The sequence below is a fragment of the Giraffa tippelskirchi genome, chromosome 3 (assembly GCF_054371585.1).
Source record: "Giraffa tippelskirchi isolate mGirTip1 chromosome 3, T2T-mGirTip1v1.2.pri, whole genome shotgun sequence".
NCBI classification, from domain to species: Eukaryota; Metazoa; Chordata; class Mammalia; order Artiodactyla; family Giraffidae; genus Giraffa; species Giraffa tippelskirchi.
This window is the reverse complement of record NC_137277.1, coordinates 63999024-64010773: the sequence shown is the minus strand read 5'-3', so window position 1 is coordinate 64010773 and position 11750 is coordinate 63999024. Positions and strand designations below refer to the sequence as shown.

General features: G+C 40.7%; 1 long non-coding RNA gene and 1 pseudogene across 2 annotated transcripts in view; one reads left to right on the top strand and one right to left on the bottom strand.

Moving 5' to 3' along the window:
• Positions 1 to 274: 274 nt before the first annotated feature.
• Positions 275 to 713, bottom strand: LOC145540435 (ATP synthase F(0) complex subunit k, mitochondrial pseudogene; annotated as a pseudogene). Its single transcript, XR_014078347.1, has 2 exons — positions 696 to 713; positions 275 to 564 (listed from the first exon to the last, which is right to left on the bottom strand). The product of XR_014078347.1 is annotated as an ATP synthase F(0) complex subunit k, mitochondrial pseudogene (transcript).
• An 89-nt stretch (positions 714 to 802) lies between these two features.
• The window catches only part of LOC145543004 (uncharacterized), a 29968-nt gene continuing 19020 nt past the window's right edge, over positions 803 to 11750 (top strand). Inside the window, exon 1 of the long non-coding RNA XR_014080338.1 lies at positions 803 to 976. This is a non-coding gene — a long non-coding RNA (uncharacterized LOC145543004). The remainder of the gene's footprint in view (positions 977 to 11750) is intronic.

The following is an 11750-nucleotide window of genomic DNA, read 5'->3' as shown; positions in this document are numbered from 1 at the left end:
AGACCCTGGTGGGATATAGTCCATAAGGTTCCAAAGAGTAGGAAACTACTGAAGCGACTTAGCACAGCAAATTGTGAACTATAAAACACATAGAAAAGTAATCAAAGACACAGTGAAATAAAGTATTATACAATCAATTCCCAGCTAATTTTTAGCTAACCACCTCCCAGGCCAAAATCTAGATTATTGGCAGCAGCCAAGAAGTGTAACCAGGAAGGGTTAATTTGAATCCATGTTGAATCTGTTCCTCAAAGTTTATTGCTTGTTTTGCCACTTTTTTTTTTCCAGGTTCATAATTTATTGTACAAATTGAGTATCACATGATGAGTTGACATTAGCTTCTTCAGGCATGGGAATTTAACAGATAATGTACAGTTCAGAATCTGTTTATGTTGCTTTCACAGCTGGAGTTTTTTTAGACCTTAACTTGAAGTATAAGACTATCAAAGCAATACTTCGTATGCGGCCAGCACACACTGTGAGAGTGTATGAATTGAAATATTTTTTGATACCAGTGAAATGGAACTGGGCATCAGCTTCTGGACCTGCCACGATTTCAATCTTCTTTCAAAAGGTTCAAACTCCACGGCCTGTGTCCTTCACCGTACGCTGCTACCCTTTTTTTTTTTTTTTTAATAAGCATACATGATAGCCTGCCTCAGGGAACCCTGCCCTGCTCTGACTGACTGTTAAACTAAAGTGCCTTTGTTCATAACCCTGTTCAACTGTAGATTGCAGGAAGAAAAAATTAACACATCCCCCTGCCTCAGGCTTGCCAATCTAGGAGATATTTGCAAGAATTAAATGGGCTGGGCGGGGCTAAGATGGCGGAGGAACAGGACGGGGAGACCACTCTCTCCTCCACAAATTTATCAAAAGAACATCAGAACGCTGAGCAAACTTCACAAAACTACTTCTGAACGCTGGCAGAGGACGTTAGGCATCCAGAAAGACAACGCATTATCTTCAAAAGGAGGTAGGAGAAATTATAAAAGATAAAAAGAGAGACAAAAGAGTTAGGGACGGAGACCTGTCCCGGGGAGGGAGTCGTAAAAGAGGAGAAATTTCCAAGCACCAGGAAACCCTCTCACCGGCGGGTTTGGGGGAAGATTTCGAATCTCAGAGGGCAACATAACTGGGAGAAAAAATAAATAAAACCCACAGATTACGTGCCTAAAGGCGACTCCCAGCAAAGAACCCTAGATGCTCGCATCCGCCACCAGCAAGTGGGGGCTGAACGGAGAGGAGCGGGCGGCACTGCTTAGGGTAAGGACTGGGTCCGAACGCCCTGAGGGCAATCTGAGGGAGCTAACGTGAGATAGCAACCTAAACCATGGGACAGCCAGAGAGAGAGAACTATCCCGTGAAAAGCCCAAATCTAAGGCACTGCCAGCCCTCTCAGAGAACAAAGGACTGAGCGATACCAGAGGACAGCTAGTCGGCTGCGGACCGCCCCATCCCCCGCCGGACACAGCGGGCAGGCGGGGCCCGCCAGAGCCGGAAAGGGGCAAACTCAGCCCCAGAGAAGGAACCCCCTACCAAACTGCAAACAGGCTCCCAGTTTCTAAGAAAGACTGCCTGAGACCCCGGAGGGTTGACAGCCGCCGGGAGGGTCGCAGCAAGACACCAGCTCCCCAGAACCGACACAAAGCACACCGGAGCGGGGCGCGCCGGTAAACCGAGGCGGGGACCAGGGAGGTGACAAGCCGCACCGCCCCAACAGGGGGAGAGTGCGTTCGCCAAACTCCTGGCTGCCCGAGCTGCTCTGACCGGGAACGGCACAAACCGTGGGCGCAATCTAGTCTGCGCCTTTGTGGAGTACCCGGGAACCTGAACCTGAGCAGCTTAGACCTGGGAAGTGCACGCATCTCAGGGCCCACTCCCCCGGCCGAGTAACCTGAAGCCTGAGCAGGGTAGACGGGGAAAGCACACACGCCGTGAGCGGGGGCGAACCCAGTGCGGCCGAGACGCTGCGAGCTCTCCACACACACGCCAGTGATATAGGTTTGCAGTGTTCCTCCCTCCCCACAGCACGACTGAACAAGCAAACCTAAAGAGACCACTTCCACCCCTTTGTGGCAGGGCAGAAATTAGATACTGAAGAGACCTCCAAACAGAAGCCAAATAAACAGAGGGAAGCGCGTTGGAAGTGACAGGCCAAGAGATTAAAATCCCTGTAGTTAACGCCGACTGCATTGAAAGAGGCCTATAGATCTTGAAAAGTATAAGCAGGAACAAGGATCTATCTGAAACTGAACAGACCCCACACTGCTCACAACAGCTCCAGAGAAAGTCCGGGATATATATTTTTACTATTGTCATTTTTTTTTTTATTTTTTTCTTTCAATTTTTTTTCTTTCACTTTTTTTTCTTTTTTCTTTCTTTTTTCCTTAAGTCCTCTATTACACCTTTAATTTCCATTTTCATAACCCACTATTACCTTGCAAAAAAAAAAACCTATTTTTAAAGCAAACTGCATACATATATCTTATATCTTTTGTGTTTTCTTTTTTTTACTGTTTTTTTCTGTTTTCCTTTTTTTACTGTTTTACTGGATTTTTTCTCCTTACACTGTTTTCTTTTTTTTTTTTTATTGTATGTTTTATAAGAGTCTAACCTCTACTCTAGATTTTTAATCTTTGTTTTACATATTTGATATCAATTTTGTACATTTAAGAACCCAATCTTTAGGACCCATTTTTACTCAGGACTGTGATTACTGGCTTGATTACTCTCTCCCCCTACTGACGCTCTTTCTTCTCCCCCAGGGAACCTCTATCTCTCACCCTCCTCCTTCTCTTCTCAACCGAATTCTGTGAATCTCTGAGGGTGTTCTGGGTACCGGAGAACACTTTGGGAACAGAATACTGCCCAAATCTCTCTCTCCCCTATTGATTCCTCCCTTTCTACTCATGCTCACCTCTATTACCTTTCTCCCCCCTCTCTATGTATCTCTGTGAACCTCTCTGAGGGTTCCAGACTGTGGAGAGCACAAAGGGAAGTGCTTACTGGCTAGACTGCTCTCTCCACGTTTGAGTCCCCCTCTTCTCCTCCTGGTCACCTGAACCCCCACCCCCACCCCCCGCCACGTCACCTCTCTGTGTAACTCAGTGAACCTTTCTGGGTATCCCTCACTGTGGAGAATCTTTTCACCATTAACCTAAAAGTTTTATTATTGATGCTGTATGGATGGAGAAGTCTTGAGGCTACTGCAAGAATAAGCCTGAAAGCCAGGGGAAACATTAATTAATAAGAGATCATCCAATAGCCTCCACATATACACTGAAACCAAGCTCCACCCAAGAGCCAATAAGTTCCAGAGCAAGACATACGATGCAAATTCTCCAGCAACGCAGGAACATAGCCCCGAGCATCAATATACAGGCTGCCCAGAGGCACACCAAATCCATAGACATCTCAAAACTCAATACTGGACACTCCATTGCACTCTAGAGAGAAGAAATCCAGCTCCACCCACCAGAACACCGACACAAGCTCCCCCAACCAGGAAACCTTGACAAGCCACCCGTCCAACCCCACCCACAGTGAGGAACATCCACAATAAAGAGGAACTTCAAACTACCAGAATACAGAAAGGCCACGCCTAACACAGCAATCTAAACAAGATGAAAAGGCAGAGAAATACTCAGCAAGTAAAGGAAAATGGGAAATGCCCACCACACCAAACAAAAGAGGAGGAGGTAGGGAATCTATCTGAAAAAGAATTTAGAATAATGATAATAAAAATGATCCAAAATCTTGAAAGCAAAATGGAGTTACAGATAAATAGCCTGGAGACAAGGATTGAGAAGATGCAAGAAATGTTTATCAAGGACCTAGAAGAAATAAAAAGGAGTCAATATATAATGAATAATGAAATAAAGGAGATAAAAGACACTCTGGAGGGAACCAACAGTAGAATAACGGAGGCAGAAGATAGGATAAGTGAGGCAGAAGATAGAATGGTGGAAATAAACGAAGCAGAGAGAAAAACAGAAAAAAGAATCAAAAGAAATGAGGAAAACCTCAGGGACCTCTGGGACAATATGAAACGCCCCAACATTCGAATCATAGGAGTCCCAGAAGAAGAAGATAAAAGGAAAGGCCATGAAAAAATACTCGAGGAGATAATAGTTGAAAATTTCCCTAAAATGAGGCAGGAAATAGTCATAGAAGTCCAAGAAACCCAGAGAGTCCCAAACAGGATAAACCCAAGGCGAAACAACCCAAGACACATATTAATCAAATTAACAAAGATCAAACACAAAGAACAAATATTAAAAGCAGCAAGGGAAAAACAACAAATAACACACAAGGGGATCCCCATAAGGATAACAGCTGATCTTTCAATAGAAACTCTTCAGGCTACAAGGGAATGGCAGGACATACTTAAAGTAATGAAAGAGAATAATCTACAACCCAGATTACTGTACCCAACAAGGACCTCATTCAGATATGAAGGAGAATTCAAAAGCTTCACAGACAAGCAAGAGCTGAGGGAATTGAGCACCACAAAACCAGCTCTCCAACAAATGCTAAAGGATCTTCTCTAAACAGGAAACACAGAAAGGATGTTTAAACATGAACTCAAAACAACAAAGTAAATGGTAACGGGACCATACTTATCAATAATTACCTTAAATGTAAATGGGTTGAATGCCCCAACCAAAAGACAAAGGCTGGCTGAATGGATACAAAAGCAAGACCCCTATATATGCTGTCTACAAGAGACCCACCTCAAAACTAGGGACACATACAGACTGAAAGTGAAAGGATGGAAAAACATATTTCATGCAAACGGAGACCAAAAGAAAGCAGGAGTCGCAATACTCATTTCAGATAAAATAGACTTTAAAATTAAGGCTGTGAAAAGACACAAAGAAGGACACTACATAATGATCAAAGGATCAGTCCAAGAAGAAGAGGTAACAATTATAAATATATATGCATGCAACGTAGGAGCACCACAATATATAAGGCAAATACTAACAAGTATGAAAGGGGAAATTAACAATAACACAATAATAGTGGGAGACTTTAATACTCCACTCACACATATGGATAGATCAACTAAACAGAAAATTAACAAGGAAACACAAACTTTAAATGATACCATAGACAAATTAGATTTAATTGATATTTACAGGACTTTCCACCCCAAAACAATCAATTTCACCTTTTTCTCAAGTGCACACGGAACTTTCTCCAGGATAGATCACATCCTGGGCCATAAATCTAGCCTTGGTAAATTCAAAAAAATTGAAATCATCCCAGCCATCTTCTCTGACCACAATGCAGTAAGATTAGACCTCAATTACAGGAAAAAAACTATTAAAAATTCCAAGATATGGAGGCTAAAGAACACGCTACTGAATAACCAACAAATCATAGAAGAAATCAAAAAGAAATCAAATTATGCATAGAAACGAATGAAAATGAAAACACAACAACCCAAACCCTATGGGACACTGTAAAAGCAATGCTAAGGGGAAGGTTCATAGCAATACAGGCGTACCTCAAGAAACAAGAAAAAAATCAAATAAATCAACTAACTCTACACCTAAAGCAACTAGAGAAGGAAGAAATGAAGAACCCCAGGGTCAGTAGAAGGAAAGAAATCTTAAAAATTAGGGCAGAAATAAATGCAAAAGAAACAAAAGAGACCATAACAAAAATCAACAAAACTAAAAGCTGGTTTTTTGAGAAGATAAACAAAATTGACAAGCCATTAGCCAGACTCATCAAGAAACAAAGGGAGAAGAATCAGATCAACAAAATTAGAAACGAAAATGGAGAGATCACAACAGACAACACAGAAATACAAAGGATCCATAAGAGACTACTACCAACAGCTATATGCCAATAAAATGGACAACTTGGAAGAAATGGACAAATTCTTAGCAAAGTATAACTTTCCAAAACTGAACCAGGAAGAAACAGAAGATATTAACAGACCCATCACAAGCACGGAAATCGAAACTGTAATCAGAAATCTTCCAGCAAACAAAAGCCCAGGACCAGACGGCTTCACAGCGGAATTCTACCAAAAATTTAGAGAAGAGCTAACACCTATCCTACTCAAACTCTTCCAGAAAATTGCAGAAGATGGTAAACTTCCAAACTCATTCTATGAGGCCACCATCACCCTAATTCCAAAACCAGACAAAGATGCCACAAAAAAGGAAAACTACAGGCCAATATCACTGATGAACATAGATGCAAAAATCCTTAATAAAATTCTAGCAAATAGAATCTAACATCATATTAAAAAGATCATACATCATGAACAAGTGGGCTTTATCCCAGGAATGCAAGGTTTCTTTAACATCCGCAAATCAATCAGTGTAATACACCACATTAACAAATTGAAAGATAAAAACCATATGGTTATCTCAATAGATGCAGAAAAAGCCTTTCACAAAATTCAACATCCATTTATGATAAAAACCCTCCAGAAAGCAGGAATAGAAGGAACATATCTCAACATAATAAAAGCTATATATGAGAAACCCACAGCAAACATTATCCTCAATGGTGAAAAATTGAAAGCATTTCCCCTAAAGTCAGGAACAAGGTAAGAATGCCCACTTTCACCACTACTATTCAACGTAGTTTTGGAAGTTTTGGCCACAGCAATCAGAGCGGTAAAAGAAATAAAAGGAATCCAGGTAGGAAAAGAAGAAGTAAAACTCTCACTGTGTGCAAATGACATGATCCTCTACATAGAAAACCCTGAAGATTCTACCAGAAAATTACTAGAGCTAATCAATGAATATAGTAAAGTTGCAGGATATAAAATTAACACACAGAAATCCCTTGCATTCCTATACTCCAATAATGAGAAAACAGAAAGAGAAATTAAGGAAACAATACCATTCACCATTGCAACAAAAAGAATAAAATACTTAGGAATATATCTACCTAAAGAAACAAAAGACTTATATATAGAAAACTATAAAACACTGATGAAAGAAATCAAAGAGGACACAAACAGATGGAGAAATATACCGTGTTCATGGATTGGAAGAATTAATATAGTGAAAATGAGTATACTACCCAAAGCAATCTATAGATTCAATGCAATCCCTATCAAGCTACCAATGGTATTTTTCACAGAACTAGAACAAATCATCTCACAATTTGTATGGAAATATAAGAAACCTCGAATAGCCAAAGCAATCTTGAGAAAGAAGTATGGAACTGGAGGAATCAACCTGCCTGACTTCAGGCTCTACTACAAAGCCACAGTCATCAAGACAGTATGGTACTGGCACAAAGATAGAAATATAGATCAATGGAACAAAATAGAAAGCCCAGAGATAAACCCACGCACCTATGGACACCTTATCTTCAACAAAGGAGGCAAGAATATACAATGGAGAAAAGACAATCTCTTTAACAAGTGGTGCTGGGAAAACTGGTCAACCACTTGTAAAAGAATGAAACTAGAACACTTCCTAACACCATACACAAAAATAAACTCAAAATGGATTAAAGATCTAAACATAAAACCAGAAACTATAAAACTCCTACAGGAAAACATAGGTAAAACACTCTCCGACATAAATCACAGCAGGATCCTCCATGACCCACCTCCTAGAATATTGGAAATAAAAGCAAAAATAAACAAATGGGACCTAATTAAAATTAAAAGCTTTTGCACAACAAAGGAAACTATAAGCAAGGTGAAAAGACAGCCTTCAGAATGGGAGAAAATAATAGCAAACGAAGCAACAGGCAAACAATTAATCTCAAAAATATACAAGCAACTCCTGCAGCTGAATTCCAGAAAAATAAACAACCCAATCAAAAAATGGGCCAAAGAACTAAACAGACATTTCTCCAAAGAAGATATACAGATGGCTAACAAGTACATGAAAAGATGCTCAACATCACTCATTATTAGAGAAATGCAAATCAAAACCACAATGAGGTACCATTTCACACCAATCAGAATGGCTGCTATCCAAAAGTCTACAAGCAATAAATGCTGGAGAGGGTGTGGAGAAAAGGGAACCCTCTTACACTGTTGGTGGGAATGCAAACTAGTACAGACACTATGGAGAACAGTGTGGAGATTCCTTAAAAAACTGGGAATAGAACTGCCATATGACCCAGCAATCCCACTGCTGGGCATACACACCGAGGAAACCAGAATTGAAAGAGACATGTGTACCCCAGTGTTCATCGCTGCACTGTTTACAATAGCCAGGACATGGAAGCAACCTTGATATCCATCAGCAGATGAATGGATAAGGAAGCTGTGGTACATATACACAATGGAATATTACTCAGCCATTAAAAAAATACATTTGAATCGGTTCTATTGAGATGGATGAAACTGGAGCCCGTTATACAGAGTGAAGTAAGCCAGAAAGAAAAACACCAATACAGTATACTAATGCATATATATATGGAATTTGAAAGATGGTATCGATAACTCTATATGCGAGACAGAATAAGAGATACAGATGCATAGAACAGTCTTATGGACTCTGAGGGAGAAGGTGAGGGTGGGACATTCTGGGAGAATAGCATTGAAACATGTATATTATCATATGTGAAACAGAACACCATTCCATGTTCGATGCATGAGACAGATGCTCAGGGCTGGGGTGGTGGGATGGCCTGGAGGGATGGGATGGGGAGGGAGGTGGGAGGGGGGTCCAGGAGGGGGAACACATGTAAACCCATGGCTGACTCATGTCAATGTATGGCAAAAACTAATACAATATTGTAAAGTAATTAGCCCCCAACTAAAATAAAAAAATTTATTAAAAAAAAGAATTAAATGGTATTTTTACTTTGTTTCCTCACCTTACTGCATCTCTGATCTATAAAGAACGTGGCATCCGGGCTCTGACAAGATGGTTATTTTGAAATGATAGAATGAGTTGGAAGTTCACCTTCCTCTGCAGTTTTCTGAAAGAGTTTGAGTAGGATAGGTGTTAGCTCGTCTCTAAATTTTTGGTAGAATTCAGCTGTGAAGCCGTCTGGTCCTGGGCTTTTGTTTGCTGGAAGATTTCTGATTACAATTACGATTTCCGTGCTTGTGATGGATCTGTTAAGATTTTCTATTTCTTCCTGGTTCAGTTTTGGAAAGTTATACTATTCTAACAATTTGTCCATTTCTTCCAAGTTGTCCATTTTATTGGTATATAGTTGCAGATAGTATTCTTTTATGATATTTTGTATTTCTGTGTTGTCTGTTGTGATCTCTCCATTTTCATTTCTAATTTTGTTGATTTGATTCTTCTCCCTTTGTTTCTTGATGAGTCTGGCTAGTGGTTTGTCAATCTTATATATCTTCTCTAAAGATAAAGAACGAGCTTTTAGCTTTGTTGATTTTTGTTATGGTCTCTTTTGTTTCTTTTGCATTTACTTCTGCCCTAATTTTTAAGATTTCTTTTGTTATACTAACCTTCAGTTCAGTTCAGTCACTCAGTCGTGTCCGACTCATATGACCCCATGAATCACAGCACGCCAGGCCTCCCTGTCCATCACCAACTCCTGGAGTTTACCCAAACTCATGTCCATTGAGTCGGTGATGCCATCCAACCATCTCATCCTCTGTCGTCCCCTTCTCTTCCTGCCCCCAATCCTACCCAGCATCAGGGTCTTTTCCAAAGAGTCAACTCTTCCCATGAGGTGGCCAAAGTATTGGAGTTTCACCTTAAACATCAGTCCTTCCAATGAACACCCAGGACTGATCTCCTTTAGGATGGACTGGTTGGATCTCCTTGCAGTCAAAGGGACTCTCAAGAGTCTTTTCCAACACCACAGTTCAAAACCATCAATTCTTTGGCACTGAGCTTTCTTCATTGTCCAACTCTCACATCCATACATGACCACTGGAAAAACCATAGCCTTGACTAGACAGACCTTTGTTGGCAAAGTAATGTCTCTGCTTTTAAATATGCTATCTAGGTTGGTCATAACTTTCCTTCCAAGGAGTAAGCGTCTCTTAATTTCATGGCTGCAATCACCATCTGCAGTGATTTTGGAGCCCAAAAAATAAAGTCTGACACTGTTTCCACTGTTTCCCCATCTATTTGCCATGAAGTGATGGGACCAGATGCCGTGATCTTGGTTTTCTGAATATTGAGCTTTAAGCCAACTTTTTCACTCTCCTCTCTCACTTTCATCAAGAGGCTTTTTAGTTCCTCTTCACTTTCTGCCGTAAGGTTGGTGTCTTCTGCATATCTGAGGTTATTGATATTTCTCCTGGCAATCTTCATTCCAGCTTGTGCTGCTTCCAGCCCAGCATTTCTCAAGATATACTCTGTGTATAAGTTAAATAAGCAGGGTGACAATGTACATCCTTGACGTACTCCTTTTCTTATTTGGAACCAGTCTGTTGTTCCATGTCCAGTTCTAACTGTTGCTTCCTGACCTGCATACAGGTTTCTCAAGAGGCAGGTCAGGTGGTCTGGTATTCCCATCTCTTTCAGAATTTTCCACAGTTTATTGTGATCCACACAGTCAAAGGCTTTGGCATAGTCAAGAAATCAGTAATAGATGTTTTTCTGGAGCTCTCGTGCTTTTTCGATGATCCAGCAGATGTTGGCAATTTGATCTCTGGTTCCTCTGCCTTTTCTAAAACCAGCTTGAACATCTGGAAGTTCAAGGTTCACGTATTGCTGAAGCCTGGCTTGGAGAATTTTGAGCATTATTTTACTAGCGTGTGAGATGAGTGCATTTGTGCAGTAGTTTGAGCATTCTTTGGCATTGCCTTTCTTTGGGATTTGAATGAAAACTGACATTTTCCAGTCCTGTGGCCACTGCTGAGTTTTCCAAATTTGCTGGCATACTGACTGCAGCACTTTCACAGCATTATCTTTCAGGATTTGAAATAGCTCAACTAAAATTACATCACCTCCATTAGCTTTGTTCGTAGTGATACTTTCTAAGGCCCACTTGACTTCACATTCCAGGATGTCTGGCTCTAGGTGAGTGATCACACCATCGTGATTATCTGGGTCATGAAGATCTTTTTTGTACAGTTCTTTTGTGTATTCTTGCCACGTCTTCTTAATATCTTGTGCTTCTGTTACGTCCCTACCATTTCTGTTGTTTATCGAGCCCAACTTTGCAGGAAATGTTCCCTTGGTATCTCTAATTTTCTTGAAGAGATCTCTAGCCTTTCCCATCTGTTGTTTTCCTCTATGTCTTTGCATTGATCACTGAGGAAGGCTTTCTTATCTCTCTGTGCTATTCTTTGGAACTCTGCCTTCAAATGGGAATATCTTTCCTTTTCTCCTTTGCTTTTTGCTTTTCTTCTTTTCACAGCTATTTGTAGAGCCTCCTCTGACAACCATTTTGCCTTTTTGCATTTCTTTTTCTTGTGTATGGTCTTGATCCCTGCCTCCTGTACAATGTCACGAACCTCCATCCATAGTTCTTCAGAAACTCTGTCTATCAGATCTAGTCCCGTGAATCTATTTCTCACTTCCATTGTATAATCATAAGGGATTTGATTTAGGTCATACCTGAATGGTCTAGTGGTTTTCCCTACTTTCTTCAATTTAAGTCTGAATTTGGCCATAAGGAGTTCATGATCTGAGCCACAGTCAGCTCCAAGTCTTGTTTTTGCTAACTGTATAGAGCTTCTCCATCTTTGGCTGCAAAGAATATGATCAATCTGATTTCGGTGTTGACCACCTGGTAATGTCCATGTGTAGAGTCTTCTCTTCTGTTGTTGGAAGAGGGTGTTTGGTATGACCAGTGCGTTGTCTTGGCAAAACGCTATT